The sequence below is a fragment of the Megascapheus bottae genome, chromosome 24 (assembly GCF_031878675.1).
Source record: "Megascapheus bottae isolate mThoBot1 chromosome 24, mThoBot2.hap1, whole genome shotgun sequence".
NCBI lineage: Eukaryota > Metazoa > Chordata > Mammalia > Rodentia > Geomyidae > Megascapheus > Megascapheus bottae.
The window spans coordinates 9,109,307-9,129,088 of record NC_143532.1 but is presented as its reverse complement, the minus strand read 5'-3'; positions in this window follow the sequence as shown (position 1 = coordinate 9,129,088).

The following is a 19,782-nucleotide window of genomic DNA, read 5'->3' as shown; positions in this document are numbered from 1 at the left end:
GAGTGGACCCAACCCCGAATCCAGGGGGAGAGAAGCCAGCCGGGGCCACCTGAAAGCCCCTGGGGAAGGCGGAGAAGGAGTCCAGGACGGTGGAATGCAGCTTAGATGAAAGAAGAGATGCCCTGGTACCACGAACAAAGTGAAAACAAAACGAAACCGTTGGTATTTACATTATAACTATGCACAGTTCCTAAAATCTCACTAAAACTCAAGTTGGGAATATTGCAGAGGGAAGATTCTAATTGGAGTTGTTTTGTTCCTTTGGGTTTCTTTTGGGTGTGTGTGTGCATGGGTACTGGGGCCTGAGCTCAGACTCTTTCTGCTCAAGCCTGGGTGCTCTACCACCTGAACCACACCTCCACTTCCAGGTCTTTGCTGCCTGACCTGAGAACCTTCAGTAGCAGATCTCAAGCTCTTTAGTAGCCAGGATTATGAACCACCAAGGCTAGCTTTCAGTTTGTTTTGCAAAAACAACTAGTTTTATTTGATTAAAAAAAAAGTGGGTGAAGAAAACAAGTTGTCTGTGGTCCCTAATATATAGCTGTATGATTTAGGAAATTCCTTTTTCCATTTTAGGTTTGTATTTCTACTACTATAAAATGAGTGGAAGTGCTGGCGGTGGCTCACACCTGTAATCCTAGCTACTCAGGAGGCTGAGATCTGAGGATCACAGTTCAAAGCCAGCCCAGGCACTAAAGAACCTGAGACTCTTACCTCCAATTAACCACTAGAAGTAGGGCTGTGACTTAAGGGGTATGGTGGTAGTCTTGAGCTGAAGAGCTCAGGGGCAGCGCTCAAGCACAGAGTTCAAGCCCCATGACCTACTCCCCCGCCCCCCAAAAAAAAAACCAACAAAAAGAAGAGTGGAAGGAAAATGCAGAACTCACAAGAAAAGGGGGAGGAGAGATGAAAGAGAAGGGGTGAAGAAGAAAGAAAATTAAACAGATTTAAAAAAAGTCCAGGTCTGGGAATGTGGCCTAGTGGCTCTGGGTTCTATTCCTCAGTACCACATACACAGATAAAGCTGAAAGTGGCACTGTGGCTCAAGTGACAGAGCACTAGCCTTGAGCAAAAAGTGTCCAAGGACAGCGCCCAGGCCCTGAGATTTGAGGATCAAGGTTCAAAAGTCCTAAAGCCTGTGAGATTCTTATCTCCAGTTAACCACCAGAAAACCAGATGTGGTGCTGTGGCTCAAGGGGTCGGGTGGTAGCTTTGAACTGAAGCGCTCAGGGACAGCCTCCAGGCCCAGAGTTCAAGTCCCACAACCCACAATAGCACTACTCCTAACAGCAGCAATAATAATAATAAATGTGTCAAAGTCATACTAAAAGATAAAAGACTGAGGAATTGTCATAGATTAGAGGAGACTTAAGGAGACATGAAAAATGTAATGTGGAATTGTGGACTTGCTCCATGAACAACAACAAAAGACACTAGGAAACCAATTAAGCTACTTGAACTCAGGGCCTGGGCACTGTCCTGGAGCCTCTCTATGCTCAAGATGAGAGCACTACCATTTGAGCCACAGTGTCACTTATGGCTTTTTCTGTTTATGTGGTACTAAGGATTCAAACTGGGGCTTCATGCATACTAGACAACCATTCTACCACTAAGCCACAGTCTCAGCCCTCTAGAGAATTCTTAGACATCAATTTTGATATTTTGTCACTTGGATGGGCACAAAGAATCATCAAAGTTGTTGAGCCACACACACACTCAACTCCACTGCTTATAAAATAATGAATCTACTCCTGACATCTAAATCAGCAGAGGACTTCTGATATAATATTAATATTACTTATGATAGTGTATGCATACACTCTCTCTCTGTTTGGCCAAGAAGGAAATCCTGTGGTTACTCAGTGAAATGATTTTAACTCTAACTGACATCCTGGTTTCTAATTCATTGCTTAGTGTACCAAACCAGCATTAAATGTGCCATGCCAGAAATGTACTATCTGTTTGTATTCAGGACAGGTACTTTCTGGAAGAACAAGCTGTACACTCTGCTGATTTTGTTATACAAAGTTGAAACAGGAGTCACAGGTAGATACAGGCAAAAAAAGTTTGTTTGAAGAGAGAACTATTAGTCATTAACACAATGACAATGCAAAAGTGTGTTCTGACTAGACAGTGCCTCATACTTATCACCCTGGCTACTTAGGGGGCTGAGAGCTGAAGGTCAAAGTTCAAAGACAGCTTAGCCAAAAAAAATTGTGAGATTCTTATTTCCAACTAACCAGCAAAAAGCTGGAACTGGAGGTTCCTTGAGAGTGCAAGGCCTTGAGTTCAAGCCCCAGAACCTGCAACAAAACAACCACCAATAACAAAAAACTAAGATGTTGGGGCTGGGAGAGTAGCCTAGTGGTAGAGTGCTTGCCTACCATGCACGAAGCCCTGGGTTCCATTCCTTGGTACCACATACACAGAAAAAGCCAGAAGTAGTGCTGTGGTTCTAGTGGCAGAGAAGTAGTCTTGAGCAAAATGTGTCCAAGGACAGTGCCAGGCCCTGAGTTCAAACCCCAGGACTGGCAAAAAAAACCCCAAACCCCCAAAACAAAAACAAATAAACAACCCTAAGATGTTCAGATGATTTCCTGATTTGACACTAGAGTCCCAAGTAGCAGATTCCCTCTCTCCCTCTCTCTCTCTGTCTCTCTCTCTCTCTGTCCCTCTCTCTCCCTTCCTCCCTCCCTCCCTCTCTTCTTTTTTTCCATTTCTCTCTTCATTTCCTTCCTTTCTTCTTTTCTTTTTTTCTTTTTCATACTAGAGATTCAACTAAGGGTCTTCTATTTGTTAAGCATGTAATCACTTGAACTATGTCTCCTCTACACTTGTTTTTTGCTAGTCCTGGGGCTTGAACTCAGGGCCTGGGCACTGTCCTTGGGTTTTCAAAAGGATGGTTCCCTTACCACTTGAACCACAGCACCACTTTCAGCTTTTTCACTGTATGTGATACAAAGGAATCGAACTCAGGGCTTCGTGTATACTAGGCCAGCACTCTACCATGAGGCCATGCTCCTGGCCTTACACTGGTATTTTTTAAACTTTTTTTTTTTTTTGCCAGTCCTGGGGCTTGAACTCAGGGTCTGAATACTGTCCTTGGGCTTTCTCAAGGCAAGTGCTCTACCACTAGAACTACAGCACCACTTCCAGCCTTTTGCTGTATGTGATACCAAGGAATCAAACCTGGGTCTTTGTGCATGCTAGGCAAGCACTCTACCACTAGGCCAAACTCCCAGCCCTACACTAGTGTTTTTGAAGTAGGGTCTTTTTAAAAATTCTCTGAGCATATAAAGTGTACCACCACACCAGCCCTTGGTTGAGAAAGAGTCTTACAAACTTTATATATAGGATGGCCTTGAACCTTAATTCTCTAGTCTTTGCCTCCCAAGTAGCAAGGATTAGAGGTTGAACTACTTCTCCCAATTCATCTATTTTTTAAATTATATTTTTATTATCCTTAAGTAGTTGTACAAAGGAGTTAGCATTCAACAGTTACCTCAAGTCTTATACAGTAGATGGCTTAGGTAACTGATTCAATAGTCAAAGACAGAAAAATCTCAACTAATTATTTTGCTCTGCTTTCTTCATTTTTACTCTTCTTTTTGGCTATTAGCTATTTATTTTGCTTCTCTTTTTCCTTCCTTCTTCCTTTTTTTTCTTCAATAGTGCTAGGGATTGAACTCAGGATCTCATGCTAGATAGGCACTCTACACTTGAGCCACACCCCCAAGCCTTGTAGCTATGATTAATTTTGTTAAAGGGTCTCATGTTTTGTTCAGGCTGGCCTCCTATTAAAACTTTCTGCAGTAGATGAGAAGATAGACATACCCTATTTCTGTTAAGATGGGGTCTCAAGAAAGTTTAATCTGGGCTAGATCTGTCTTATCTCAGCCTCTTGAGTAGGCTAGGATTACAGGTATGAACCAACCAAAACTGGCTAGAGATGACTTATATTTCTCTCATCTGGAAATCTTTCATCTCCTAATCTTCTGTCCACTTAGTTCCTCTTTCTCCTCCTTCCTTCCTCCCTCCCTCCCTCCCTCCCTCTTTATCTCCCTCCCTCCCTCCCTCTTTATCTCCCTCCCTCTTTATCTCCCTCCCTCCCTCCCTCCCTCCCTCCCTCCCTCCCTCCCTCCCTCCCTCCCCTCCCCTCTCTCTCTCTCTCTCTCTCTCTCTCTCTCTCTCTCTCTCTCTCTCTCTCTCTCTCTCTTCCCTTTTTCCTTCAAGTCCTGGGGCCAAACTCAAGGCCTGGGTACTGTCCCTGAGCTTCTTTTGCTCAAGGCTAGCACTCTATCACTTGCACCACAGTGCTTCTTCTGGCTTTTTTTTTTTTTTCTGTTTATGTGATACTGAGGAATTGAATCCAGGGATTCATGCATGCTAGGCAAGCACCCTACTACTAAGCCACATTTTTCAGCTACTGAATTTCTTATTTCCACTAAACTTTAAGAGCTGATAGAGTAAAGGAAAATTTTCCAAGGTATTTGGGACATTGGGAGACTGAAGAGTTGAACTTCAATCTGTTTTGTTCAGATCTCTGAATACTTTCTGCATTCCTTTGTTGTGCATAGATTGAATTTTTGTGATGGGAGAGTTTGCAGTAGTCAGGTGGATGGAAAACAAGAGAAGAACCTTGCTCTGCTGGTTATTCCTCTTCTCAAGCAGCCAGGGCATTCAAACCTGCTGTCTATGTTTCTTCCTAGTATGTCTCTGGGGGGCGGGTTGTGGACCTTCAGTGCACACAGAAGAAGCTCAGATAGCTGTGCCAACCCTATTTGGTCTTTAAGGATCAAACCAGAGAAACGTGCTGATAAAAAGAAAACATATATCATAAAAAGAAAAGGAGGTGGCTTACATGTTCTTGCTTTTACTACCATATTATCTTGCTTGAATGCTTCAGTTTAAGACAGAAATGGAAGCTAATAACTAGAATGGTAATTATGCCCAAGCAGATATTGAGATGAGAAAAATCTTCAGTGGGTTTACCGAGCGTGTGTTGTGCCTGACACTAGTTTATTTTCCAAAAGCCTTTGTCATTTGTTGCCAGTGCCTCACACCTTTGATCCTAGCTACTCAAGAGGCTGAGATCTGAAAATCAAAGTTCAAAGCCAGCTTGGGGCAGGAAAGTGTGAGACTCTTATCTCCAGTGACCCACCAAAAAGTCAAAAGTGGAGCTGTGGCTCAAGTGGTAGAGTGCTAGCCTTGAGTGAAAATGCTAAATGATATTGCCCAGGCCCTCAGTTCAAGTCCCACTACCAGTGTGTGTGTGTGTGAGTGTGTGTGTGTGTGTGTGTGTGTGTGTATGTGCCTGTGTGTATGCGCCTGTGTGTATGCATGTATGTGTGTGCAATCTTTTTATCAAAGTCCAAATATGGAAATAAGCAACTTTTTTTCCTTTTTATTCTTTTTTTGGTCTCAAATTCACTGTCACTTGCCTATGCTTAATTGCTATCACTCTACCACATGAATCCATGTCTTTATCCCTGCTCAAATAAGCAACTTTCAAGTGTCTGTCTCATCTACTTCTCTGAATAATTCTGTGTCCTCATTTCCACCTGCTTTTCACGTTCTGTGACCTCTCCAGATTCCAAAAGGGATTTCCTTTTCAAGTTCATTAATGTTTTATTTTAAAGGAGGTCTGGAGTAACTAATAGTCCTTTAGGGAGCGGAATCTCCTTCTCTTGTCTGCTTCCTCACACCCTTGCCAAAGACACATTTTTTTTTTTTATCAGAAACTTCCTGCAGAACTCTCAAAGGCTGCAGTAAAAACACAAATGACTAGAATAAACTGAAGGAGGCTAAGTGCAGTGGTGCCGAGAGCAAGTTCAGAAGGATCTCAGTTTAAAGGACAGTCCAGGCAAAAATATTAGCAATACTCCATCTCTATTAACCAATCAAGCGTTGTGGCATGTATCCCAGCTATGTGGGAAGAGAATTATATTTAAGGCAAAAAAAAACAAACAACAACCAGGAAACCTTATCTGAGAAATAACTAAATAGGGGCTGAGGGCGTGGTTTAAGTGATAGGTTTCTTTCTAGCAAGTGCCAGGCCTGAGTTCAAACCCTAACACTGCCAACAACAATAACCAAAAGTAGAATAGAATAAACTGAAGAAACCTAATTTGTAATTGAATGATAAAAGACACATCTGGAGGATTGATTCACAGAGAGGAAAGAATTAAGTAATCAGGAATTCCTTACATGGAGGGAGGGGGCGAGGAGAGAGAACTGGGGTTTGAATTCATGGCTTTCAGTTTGTTAGGCAATGATTCTACTGTACCATTTAAGCCATACCTCCAGCCATATGCCTATTGGAACTTGTTGAATGAGTTAATGAATGAATGAATGAATGAAGTGTGGGAAAACCAGAGGCTTGTATAACACTGACACTTTTCTTCTGAGAAGTTTGCTTAGCAGATGGTTTGTGAGCTGCTGCATCTCATGGTGAAAGAATGTTCCACTTAACCATCTATGCTGATTGCATTGGAATTAACTTCCAATGGGTTATCACTCATCTAAAACTCCTGGGGAAAAGAAAAGTTAAAAAGATGAGTTAAGTACTCTAGGAAGAGCCCAAGCTTCCCCTTGAATCCCTGTAAAATCTCTAAGGTGACAGACAGATCATCCAAAACTTCACTTAGCAATTTTGGAATTTCAGCGATTGTTTCTGGTGATGATGATTATCAGGATGATCTACTTGTTCCCAGATAACTAAGGCCATTCTTTATCTCCACTGTATCAATGTCTGTATCCTGGTTCTAATAATGTACTTAAAGTTTCGCAAGCTGCTACCTGTGAGGACATCTAGGCAAAGGGTACTCTCTCTCACTCCCCCTTTCTCTCATTTTTTTTCAATGTGTGAACTTTATGGAAACCAATAATTATCTTTAAAAAAAGTTTAATTGGGCTGAGGGTCTGATGATAGAGTACTTGCCTAGCGTGCCCTGAGTTCAATTCCCCGATACCACATACACAGAAAAATCTGGATTTGATATTGTTGCTCAAGTTGTAGAGCACTAGCCTTGTGAAAGCTCAAGCACAGTGCCTAGGCCCTGTGTTCAAAGCCTCAGGACTGTCCAAAAAAAAATTTTTTTTTTTTTTTTGCCAATCCTGGGCTTGAGCACTGTCCTTCGACTTTCTCAAGGTGAGCCTCAGCACCACTTCCGGCTTTTTTCTATGTATGTGGTACCAAGGAATTGAACCCGGTCTTTGTGCATGCTAGGCAAGCATTTTAACCACTAGGCCAAACTCCCGGCCCCCCCAAAAAATTTTTTTTATCTGAAAAACAACCAGGCTCACACTTGTAATCCTAACTATTGAGAAGGCTGATATATGAGGACCTCAGTTCAAAGCCAGCCAGGATAGGATAGTCTGTAAGGCTTTTATCTCCAATAAACCCACCCAGAAAGCCACTCAGGGATAGTGCCCAGGCTCTGTCTCTGTCTGTGTCTCTGCCTGCCTGCTGCCTACTTGTCTGTCTCTCTCACACACCACACACACACACACACACACACACACACACACACACACACACACACACACACACACACACACACACACACACAGAGTTCTCCCAAATTCTAAAATGCAAAACTATGTCCAGATTACTGGGATTCTTTTTGACAGGAAAAGGAACTTTATCTAATCTATCTTTTGAGATCTAAATAGCAATTAAGCTTGAGCCCTCTAGTAAAAAAAAAAAAAAAATTCCTGAGCTGGGTGCAGTGGCTCATGCCTATAATCCTAGCTACTCAGAAGGCTGAGATCTGAGGATCTCAGTTCAAAGCCAGCCCAGACACTAAAGATGGAGAGACTCTTATCTCCAATTAACCACTAGAAAAGTGGAAGTGGAGCTGAGGCTCTAGGGGTAGGGCAGTAACCTTGACCTGAAGAGCTCAGGGACAGCACCCAAGCCCAGAATCCAAGCCCCATGACCGACAAATAAATGAATAAAATAAAAATTCTGACTTCTTTGCTCTTTTTTTAAACACACACACACACACACATACACACACACACACACACACACACACACACACACACACACACACACACACTGTTCTTCCTTCTGCAGGATGACAGCTCAGCTCAAGTAAAGTTTCACCCCTGAAGGAAATAGGACAAATATTGCACTTTTTGAATTATTCCCCCTGTTATCTTCTCTGCTATTTCTTCATTCCAGTGTTTCCTATAAAAATTAACTCCTGCCTGGTGCAGGTGGCTCATGCCTGTATTCTAATCACCCGTAATCTTAACTACTAAGAGGCTAAGATTCGAGGATCATGGTTCAAAGCCAGCCCAGGCACCAAAGTCTGTGAGAATCGTATCTCCAATTAACACCAGAAAATGGAAGTGGCTCAAGTGGTAGAGTGTTAGCCTTGAGCTAAACAGCTCAGTGGCAGCGCCCAGGCCCACAGTTTAAGCCCCCAAATTGGCCAAAAACAAAACAAAACAAAACATTAACTCCTTCATTAACTTAAAAAAAAAAAGAAAGCAACAAGAAATGATGAGGCCTGACACCAGTGGCTTAGGACACTGATATCTGAAGATTGTGGTTCATAGGTAGCAAGATCAGGAAAGTCCATGAGACTCTCATCTCCAGTTAACTACCAAAAAAGCCAAAAATGGAGCTGTGGCTCTAAGTAGTCCAATGCTAGTTTTAAGCACAAAAGATCAAGAAAAGTGTCCAGGCCAAATTCAAGCCCCAGAACCCACACAGAAAACAAACAAAACTGATGATCTTTGATGGAAAGGAAGATTGAAATGAACTAAGTATTACCCTGAAATGTATTTCACTGTGTGCTCAGTAAATAACCCTGTTGACTTACAGTCATCTATCGGTAGGGAAGCAGCTGTTACTCAAATGTCCAAATTGATTTTTGGACATCCTTTAACTAGAACTCCCCCCCCCTTTTTTTGAGATAGGGGTTTTAACCTCCAACTGAAGTCTCCAGAAAGCTGAGTCTAATCCTGCACCACCACATCCAACATTTTTAGTCAGTTTTTGCAAAGGTGTGACCAAGAGTTAGATTAATGGGGAACGAAGGGAAGCAATACAAATCAAAAGTAGGTAAATCTAGCAGTATCCATTATTGTTAATATAAACAGAATGATCTTGATGGTGGTATACACAAGCTTTAAAAAGTTATTCCTGGCTGGGTACTAGTGGCTCACACCTGTAATCCTAGCTACTCAGGAGTCTGAGATCTGAGGATCATGGTTCAAAGCCAGCCCAGGTATGACAGTCCATGAGACTCTTATTTCCAATTAACCACCAGAAAACCAGAGGTGGTGCTGTGGCTCAAGTGGTAGCCTTGAGCAGAAGAGCTCAGGGACAATGCCCAGGCCCAGAGTTCACAACCAACCCCCAACCGCCCTCTCTCCCCCCTTCCCTCCTAACTCCTTCTCTACCCCTCTTTCTTTTGATGGTACCGGGGCTTTGAATTTATAGCTTCCCTCTTGCTAGGCAGGCACTCCACCCATTGTACCACATGCTAGCTCTTACTTGCTTTAGTCATTTTTCAAGTTTCATGGTTTTTTGTTTCATTTTATTTTTTTGTTTGTTTGTTTTGTTTTGTTTCCCTGCCAGTCCTGGGCTTGAGCTCAGGGCCTGAGCACTGCCCTTGGGTTTTCTCAAGGCTAGAACCCAACCACTTGAGCCACAGCATCACTTCCAGCTTTTTCTATGTATGTGGTACCAAGGAATCGAACGTGGGTCTTAGTGCATGCTAGGCAAGCACTCGACCACTAAGCCAAACTCCCGGCCCCAGTGGTGTGTGTGTGTGTGTGTGTGTGTGTGTGTGTGTGTGTGTGTGTGTGTGTGTGTGTACTTTGCCCTGAGCCAGCCTGCCACTTCAGTCTTTCTACCCATGCCTCCTATGTATCTATGTCACAGTCATGTATCACCATGTCTAACTTACTGAATGAGATGGTCTCTCACTAATTTTCTTACCCAGACTGACCTCAATTGTGGTCCTCTCTAATGTTTACCTGCCAAGTGGCTGAAAATGAAGACATGAAGCTCCATTCTCAGCCAGTAAAAATGGACAAAGGCCTCATATCGAAAATATATCAACAGCTTGGGCCGGGAGTTTGGCCTAGTGGTAGAGTGCTTGCCTAGCATGCATGAAGACCAGGGTTCGATTCCTCGGTACCCCATATACATAGCAAAAAGCTGGAAGTGGTGCTGAGGCTCAAGTGGTAGAGCTCTAGCCTTGAGAAAGTCCAAAGACAGTGCTCAAACCCTGAGCTCAAGCCCAGGACTGGCAAAAAAAAAAAAAAGAAAAAAAAAGAAAATATATCAACAGCTCAAAAAATTGAACCACTCCAAAACTAATCTCTAGAGAAACAACCATCCCATTAAAAGATAAGCCAAAGACTTAAAGAGAGTCTTCTCTGAAAAAGAAATAAAAATGGCCTATAATAGACACATGAAGAAAAAATGAACAATACAAAAGTGATGTAAGGGCCGGGAGTTTGGCGTAGTGGTGATGTATCTGCCTAGCATGCACAAAGACCTGGGTTCAATACCTAGTTACCACATACACAGAAAAAGTCAGAAGTGGTGCTGTGACTCAAGTGGTAGAGTACCAGCCTTGAAAGGGCTCCAGGAAGTGCAAGCCCTGAGTTCAAGCCCCAGGACTGGCATGAAAAAAAAAAGTTTTAGGGACCAATGAATTTCCCTTAAAAAGCTTTCTGTGTATTATATGTAATAGATATGGTAATTCTGCAAGAGGGTCTCAAAAGTATGGCTTTCATTTACTTTGGGGTCATCAGTAGAACAGAAAGTATGCTTTATTAATATGGTCACAAGTATCAAGGAACCTACAAACCAGTGCCTGTTAGTCAGAAGGATCATGTTAAAAGACTATTCCAAGTATCCTTTGCACACTGGCATTTTAGGTAAAGTCTTGATCTTGTCCTATTTTTCCATGATACCCTTCAGGGAGTAATTCACTTACAGACTGTTGACCCTAGTTCCTGAAGCTTCCTTAGTGCATGCACCTAAGACCCTTGAATGGAAATCATCTCCACAACACATTCCACACATTCCTCTCTTAAGATTCTTGCTCTTGCTATTTTATCTGATTTTTATTTTTTGCAGAAGTTGTGCAAGCTAGAAACATCTTGACCATCCAACAAGATTATAACAAGTTAAATACATAAGCACTTTTCCCAGCAGCTGTGTTACATACTGTTCAGGATTGTTTTGATTAATCTGTTTATTATTTTAAAAAAATATGTTTCAGCCAGGTACTAGTGGCTCATGCCTGTAATCCTAACTACTCTGGAGGCTGAGATTTGAGGATGGTGGTTCAAAACCAGCTCGGAGAGATAAATTAAGACTCTTATCTCTAATTACTCACCAAAAAGCTGGAAGTGCAGCTGTGACTCAAGTGCTAGAGAGCCAGCCTTGAACAATAAAAAGTTAAGGGACAGCTCCTAGGCCCCAATACTGGCACACAAAAAGTTTTTCTGGGGCCAGGAGTGTGGCCTAGTAGTAGAGTGCTTACCTAGCATACACGAAGCCCTGGGTTTTATTCCTCAGTACCACATACACAAAAAAGCCAGAAGTGGTGCTGTGACTCAGGTGATAGAGTGCCAGCCTTGAAAGGGCTCCAGGAAGTGCAAGCCCTGAGTTCAAGCCCCAGGACTGGCATGAAAAAAAAAAGTTTCAGGGACCAATGAATTTCCCTTAAAAAGCTTTCTGTGTATTATATGTAATAGATATGGTAATTTTTTGTTTAGTATTTAAGAATTTATGTATTGGGCTGGGAATGTGGCTTGCCTAGCATGCATGAAGCCCTGGGTTTGATTCCTCAGTACCACAGAAACAGAAAGAGCCAGAAGTGGAATTGTGGTGCAAATGGTAGAGTTCTAGCCTTGAACAAAAGAAGCTCAGGGACAGTGCCCAGGCCTGAGTTCAAGACCCAGGACTAGCAAAAAAAAAAAAAAAAAAAGAATTCATGTATTCTGGGGGCAACAGATGGAGGGGGTAAATTTGATTGCGGTACATTGTTAGATGTTTATGGAAATGTCACAGTAAAACTACACATGTACAACCTAAAATGTGCCAGTTAGAATTGGCACATCTTATACCCATATCCTGAAATCAGTATCCTTTTCCTTCCTTCCTTCCTTCCTTCCTTCCTTCCTTCCTTCCTTCCTTCCTTCCCTTCTCCTGCGCTCCCTCCCTCCTGCGCTCCCTCCCTCCTTCTCCCACTCTGTCTCTCTCCCTGTCTGTCTGTCTCTCTCTCTTCTTTTCTTTTAGGTGTGCTGGTACTGGGACTTGAGCTCAGGGCCTAGGCACAGTCCCTTAGCTTTTTTTTTGGGGGGGGGCAGTCCTGGGCTTGAGCTCAGGGCCTGAGCACTGTCCTGGGTTTTTCTCAAGGCTAGAGCTCTACCATTTGAGCCTCAGCACCACTTCCAGCTTTTTTTTTTATTTTTTTTATTTTAATTAGTAAAAGGGTTACATGATATTTGCCAGATAGAAGGTGCATTAATTCACGTACATTGATACCCTTTCACATGTCTTGGTACCCCTTTCCCTCCCCCCAACTTCCAGCTTTTTTCTGTGTATGTGGTACGGAGGAATTGAACCCGGGTCTTCGTGCATGCAAGGCAAGCACTCTACCATTAGGCCAAACTCCCGGCCCCATCCCTTAGCTTTTTTTGCTCAGGGCTGGTGCCCTAGCACTTGAGCCACAGCTCCACTTCCAGTTTTTTGGTGGTTAATTGGAGATAAGAGACTCAAAGCTCTGTCTGCCCAGGCTAGCTTTGAACCTTGATCTTCAAAAATCAGCCTTCTACCTATGAGCTACCACCATGTCTAGTTTATAAGAGCCTTTTAACTAGTTGTGTTAGCCAACTCATTATTGGTGCAACAAACAAGAGGAGGAAGAGTTCAGTGTTCCTCCTGATTTCAAATGTCAGTGCATGGCTGCTTGGGAAGTGTGGGGAGAGAAGATTCAGGTAAGAAGCTTCATGGTGAATATGAGGTAAACATGACTGGTCATCTTATGGTAACTAGGAATTGAAAAAGATAGGAAGGAAGAGGCTGTGGTCCCTATATTAGGTGGGTGTGCCTCCAGTCATTTAACTTCCTCCATTAGGTCCCCATCCCAACCTTTCTACCACCTTCCCGGGCTGGGATCAAGCCTTTAATACAGGAACTTTTGTGGGACTCCTACAATCTGAAGTCTTTAACATTTTTTTCTTGCTTCACCCTTGTTCCGCCCCCCCCCCCCACACTTTGGATTGATGCTCGTTATGACATCAGATATCCTCTTTAGATCTAAATCAGATCATGCCACTCTGCTTTATAAATCCTCCCATGGGGGTTTATTTCACTTAAAATACTATGCAGACTTTCCCATGACTGACACCATCCATACGTGTTTTCTTGTCTCTCTGGCCTCATTCTTCTCTATTTACTCTGCCAGAGTCACACCAGCCTCTCAAGCTTCTTCAAATACACAGGGCACATTCCTACCTCAAGACCTTTGTACTTTTTTCTAATACTGTGTTCTCTAGATAACTGCCTTGTCCCTTCCCTCACATCCTTCAAGTTTGTACTTACATTTTCTCTTCCTAGTTACCTTCTCTAAAAATCTCTACTCCTTCCTCCTCTCTACCACCTGTTTTTTTCTACCTAGTACCTATCTTATATAACATACTACAAAACTAACTCACAGATCTTACTTATTATCTATCTTCCCATTAGAATATCAGTAGACACTGACTTTTTCTGTTTTATTCCCTATTAAACCCCATCATAGGTCTTAGCTTATATTACATGGTCAGTCAGTTAGATTTTGTCAAATTAACCAAGAAATCCAGAGTGTGCTATTGCTAAAGTTTAAAGTTTAGTTAACTTCCTTTGTGTGTGTGTGTGTGTGTGTGTGTCTGTCTGTCTGTCTGTCTGTCTGTCTGTCTGTCTGTCCTGAGCTGTCCCTGAGCTTCTTTTTTGTTCAAGGCTAACACTCTATAACTTCAGCCAAAGTTCCATTTCTGGTTTTTATATAGTTCAGTGAAGATAGGAGTCTCACAGCCTTTCCTGCCAAAGCTGGCTTTGAATCTTAAACCTCAGATCTCAGCCTCCTGAAGAAGTTGGATTATAGCCTTGAGCCATCAGCGTCCAGCTTTCCCAGACCTGATTGAATTTGCTGAGAAAGTCAACGGTGATACTAAGCAGGCACTGTTAAGGAGAAATGGCGATCCACTCACTGAGTCTCCAAAGAGTGCAGAGCAACCCTCACCCGTGCCCACCTCAGGCCTTTGTTTCCCATCCTTTCCTCCTGAAAGATAGGTCAGCATGGATTCCGAGGCTGAACTGAAATGGAACTACAGGTAGCAACAGACAATGTTTCTGATTGGGCTCTTTACAGAACAGAATGGTCTTTCTTAAGGACAAGGAGCAATTTTGCCATCATTTACCTGATACTGATAGTGTGTGCGTGTGTGTGTGTGTGTGTGTGTGTGTGTGTGTGTGCGCTGAACTCGTGAGACAAGAAGCCTATCATCTCTCATTAACCTTTGGATGATACTACAGTACACACTGCAAAGAACATTTTTATGAGTTGAACAAATTAGAAAAGTCTTTCATGTGCAGTGGTTTAGACTCATGTTTTAGTTTAGATATAATCAACTTATATTTACTGAAAACAACTTACTTTCATGTGGAAAAGAATACAAAACCCTTACAACATTGCACAAAGCTAAAGAAGTCAAAGAAAGGGGCCAGGAGTTTGGTCTAGTGGTAGAGTGCTTGCCTAGCATTCACGAAGACCCAGGTTTGATTGTACCACATACATAGAAAAAGCCAGAAGTGGTGCTGTGGCTCAAGAAGTAGGATTCTAGCCTTGAGGAAAAACCCAAGCCTAGTGGTCAAGCCTTGAGCTCAAGCCCAGGACTGGCAAAATAAAGAAATAAAGAAATGAAGAAGAAGATGAAGAAGAAGGAGGAAGAGGTGGTGGAGTAGGAAGAGGAGGAGGAGGAAGGGGAAGAAAATAAGTCAAAGAAGTTAAAAACTAAAGAAAACTAGGTGCTGATAGCTTATGTCTGTAATCCTAGCTACTGAGGAGGCTGAGATCTGAGGATCATGATTTGAAACCAGTCTGGGCAGGATTTGTGAACCTTCTCTCTAATTAGCAACCAGAAAACAGAAGTGGTGCTGTGGCTGAAAATGGAAGAGAACTAAGGAGTTCGTGCCCCATGACTGACAAAAAGAAAGAAAGAAAGAAAACTAAAGAAAGAACCATAAGCATTATTTTTCTTATGTTTTATTCCTTTAGCATAAAGTGGGTTTTTTTTGGTTTTGTTTTTTATTGGTCAGCTGTGGGACTTGAACTCTGGGCCTGGGGGCTGTCCCTGAGCTCTTCAGCTCAAGACTACCGCCCTACCCCTTGAGCCACAGCGCCACTTCCAAAGTGTTTCTTTAAACTGTAAACATTTTTCACCCTGAAACTGTTTTCTAAGATTTTATATTTCAGACATAAACTGACCATAAAGTTGGGCATGGTGATATATGCCTCTTTGTGTGTGTCTGTGTGCAAGTCCTGGGGCTTAAACTGAACTCAGGGCCTGGCTGCTCTCCTTTATATTTTTAACTCAAGGCTGTATTCTACCACTGGAACCACAGCTCCACTTCTGGCTTCAGGGAGATTAATTGTCGATAACAATCTTTTTTTTTTTTTTTTTTTTTGCCAGTCCTGGGCTTGAGCTCAGGGCCCGAGCACTGTCCTTGGACTTTCTCAAGGCTAGAGCTCTACCACTTGAGCCTCAGCACCACTTCCAGCTTTTTTCTAAGTATGTGGCACCGAGGAATCGAACCCTGGTCTTCGTGCATGCTAGGCAAACACTCTACCACTAGGCCAAACTCCCGGCCAGTCGATAACAATCTTAAAGACTTTTCTGCCTGGGTTGGCTTCTAACTGGGATCTTCAGATCTCAGTCTCCTCCCAGTAGGAGTAGTTATGATTACAGGCATGAGCCACCAGTTCCTGGCTGAAGTTGATTGAATTCTTTTTTTTTTTTTTTTTTTTGGTCTGTCGTGGGACTTGAAATCTGATAGCATTCTACCACTTGAGCCACAGTGCCACAGAATTGATTGAATTCTTATACCTGGAGAGATTTTTTTCCTCCCTCTAAATCTGTCAACATCATATTAACAAGACAATAACAATAATATTAACCTGGAGCCTCAGATGGGACCTCTGGTTGCCTCTGAAACAATTTTCCAAAGCTGAGAGGCAGCCTGTTCCTCCCCACCCCACCCCCCCCGCCAGGCTTTAGTCTTATTTAGAAGACACGTAAAATAGATTTTCTAATATTTTTGATATGAAGTCAAAGAATGCATGGAGTTGGCTGTTGGAATTCTAATTGCTGCATCACTTCTGGCATATGTCATAACTACAGGATTCATCTGTACGTCCTTTTGTCATGCCAGGATGCACTGTGACTTGGAACCATGCTAAAAAGAAATGTGAAAATGCTTTTTTTATTTTTATTTTTTTGTGAAAACATTACATAAACAACAGCAGACTGATTTTTCTCTGACTTTCAGACTTATTTATAGACATGTATGACTCACCCAGTAACAAAACAAGGCCAGCAGAGCTGCCTCTGTGGGTGATCACTGCTTCTCTTAAGGGGGTCGCCCTCTCCTCACGCTCCTCTGTTGATTGAGGTGTCATGTGGAGACACGGGAAGAGCTCCTTGTCAAGGAGGCAAACCACATTCTTACCAGGGAGAGTTGTCATCATCCGCTATAAAGGGCAAGTGGTTTCCATTGGCTGATACCAAAGGAATCATTCAAGAAATCCACTGCAAAGGTATTCCTTCTGGAAATATTTTGTAAAGATTCTCAGGCTTCTTTTTTTTTTTTTTTTGCCGAGTAAAACTATTAAGGCACCTAATTTAACAAAACAAAAGAAGATGTCTGCTTCATCCCGAGCCCAAGAGAGGTACCCCAGATTCTGATGCACATGCCCCCCCACTTTTTACTGCTTCCTGTATCCCTCATATTTTTTCTTTTCTTTCTTTTTTTCAGGCAGAAAAGAGTATATTGAGGGTGGAGTGGGGAGAGCAAATAGTGGGCCTGCACAAGATGGAGGAGCGCAAAGAGACAAAGAGGAAGGAAAAACAAAAACAACAAAAAAAAGTTTTGTCTTCCTTCCACTCCCTGCCTCCCCTTGGCCAGGACTTACCTGGTGAAAGATGTCACTGATTTTTTTGCACTGGTGATTTGTGTGTGTGTGTGTGTGTGTGTGTGTGTGTGTGTGTGTGTAAGTATGATTATTGGGGCTTGAACTCTGGGCCTTGCATACTTGATTACCCTTTTTGTTTAAGGCTGGCACTTTACTACTTGAGCAAGTCATACCCTTCTTGCTTTTTGCTGGTTAATTGGCCTGCTGGGGCTGTTTTCAAATCATGATTTCAGCCTCCTGAAAAGCTAGGATTACAAGCATGAGCCACTAGCTCCATGCTCAATTTGTGAATTACTTTTTTCTCTTTCTCTCCTTCCTTTCTTCCTTCCTTCCTTTCTTCCTTCCTTCCTTCCTTCCTTCCTTCCTTCCTTCCTCTCTTTTTGCCATATTGGCGAGTTTCAACTCAAGGCCTTGCACTTGCTAGGCAGGCACTCTGCTGCTGGACCACTTCTCCAGTCAGCATTTGTGAACCATATTTAGAACTCTAGTATTTCTGAAAGAAGTTACAATAGTCTAGATGGAGGGATAGTTCCTTTTATTTTTATTTTTTGCCAGTCCTGGGGCTTGAACTCAGGGCCTGAGCACTATCCTTGGACATTTTTTTCTTTGACTAGTGCTCTGCCACTTGAGCCACAATACCACTTCTGGCTTTTTCTGAGTATGTGGTACTGGGGAATGGAACCCAGGGCTTTGTGCATGCTAGGCGAGCACTCTACTAGGTTACGTTCCTGGCTGAGATGGTCCCTTTTATAATGTCTATTATAGATCTTGGTCCACACATGCCAGTGTGATATAATGAAATGAATGAGACTGCACATTAAATGATTACATTATGGATTAGAAGACACATTCCAAGAGGAAAGGTTGAGATTTGAGCCTGTTTTCTGCTGTATGAAACTGTGACAAATCATTTAATCTCTCTGGGCCTCTGTGTCGTATCTCTAAAATAAGAATGACATTTATCCTAGAGACAAGTAATAATTCATTGAGTTGGTACTATGTGCCAAGTGCTGTTCTAAGTGCCTTAAATATATCAGCTCATTTAATGGACTTACAAGTTCTAAGATACCAAAGCCATCCTAAGCCCCATTTTGTAGATACTGCTGGTCAGATGTATTCAGGGATCCTAACTTGCTAATAAAAGCAAATAAAAGCAGGAAGTCTACTACCAGAAACCAAGTTTTTTTTTAATTTTGTCTGTTTGTTTTTGTGTTTTAGTAGGGCTTGAACTCAGAGCCTGAGCCCTGTCCCTCTTAGTTTTTTCACTCATAGGTTGTACTCTACCACTTGAGCCCCAACTCCACTTTTGAGTTTTGGTAGTCCATTGAAGATAAAAGACTCTCAGATTTGTCTACTCCAACTGGCTTCAAATCTCAGTCCTCAGTACTCAGGCTCCTGAATAGCTCAAATAGCAGGTGTGAGCTACTAGCCCCTGGCCAGCTTAGAAAACAAGCTTAAACAACTACTTCATTTTGGTGGACAGGTTTATGGTACATGAAGAACAAATGAATCAATATATGTGAAAATAATTCTGTAAATTCTAAGACATAATGTATTACTATTACAATGGGCAGATAATAAATGCTTTAGTTGAACTGAGAGGTCATACAAATAAAGTTTTTGATTGTTTTTTTAAAGACAAGGTGTTACTGTGTAGCCCTAATTGGTCTTGAACTCTTTTTGTTGTTGCTGTTGGTCATGGGATTGAACCTCAGTCATCAGATATCAGCCATGGGCTGGGAGTATGGCCTAGTGGAAGCATGGCCTAGTGGAAGCATGCTCTCCTCAGATTTCAGCCTCCTGAGTAGCTAGGATTACAGGTGTGAGCCACTGTGCCCAGAGTTCTTGAACTCTTGATCCTTCTGTTTTAGCCTCCCAGAGTGCTGAGAGTGCACACATTTGCTACCATGCTCTCTTTACAAAAATATATTAATACTTATATTCTTGTGCTGCTTTAACTTTACAAAGTGCTTTTGTGTGCTTGATCTCTTTGGATAACAAGCCACTTTAAAACCATTTTGGATGGGGTCAGGAGTGTAGGCTAGTGGTAGAGTGCTTGCCTACCTTGAATGAAGCCCTGGGTTTGATTCCTCGGTACCACATACTCAGAAAAAGCCAGAATTGGAGCTGTGGCTCGAGTGGTAGAGTGTTAGCCTTGAGCAAAAAGTGTCCAAGGACAGTGCCTAGGTCCTGAGTTCAAGTCTCATGACTGGCAAAAGAAAAAAACCCATTTTGGAACAAGGCAAAACATAAATATTGATAAGCTAAGCAAATAGGCCCAGGACATAAACTGAGTTAAACCAACCAGAACTGGAATTCAAGCATTTTGATATCTGGCCAATGCCTCTTCAGTTTTGGCTCTTGGTTACTATTATTATTAACATGTAAATTCATGTATGATCTGGATCAAAGTTACCTCTTCCATCTTTCTACCACCTCCGTGAATACTTTGATCTAAAGTAATTCTGTAAAACTTCTGTTTGCCAGGTGTCAGTGGCTTATATCTATAATCCTAGATATTCAGGAGGCTGAGATCTGAGGATCATGGTTTGAAGCTAGCCTGGGTAAT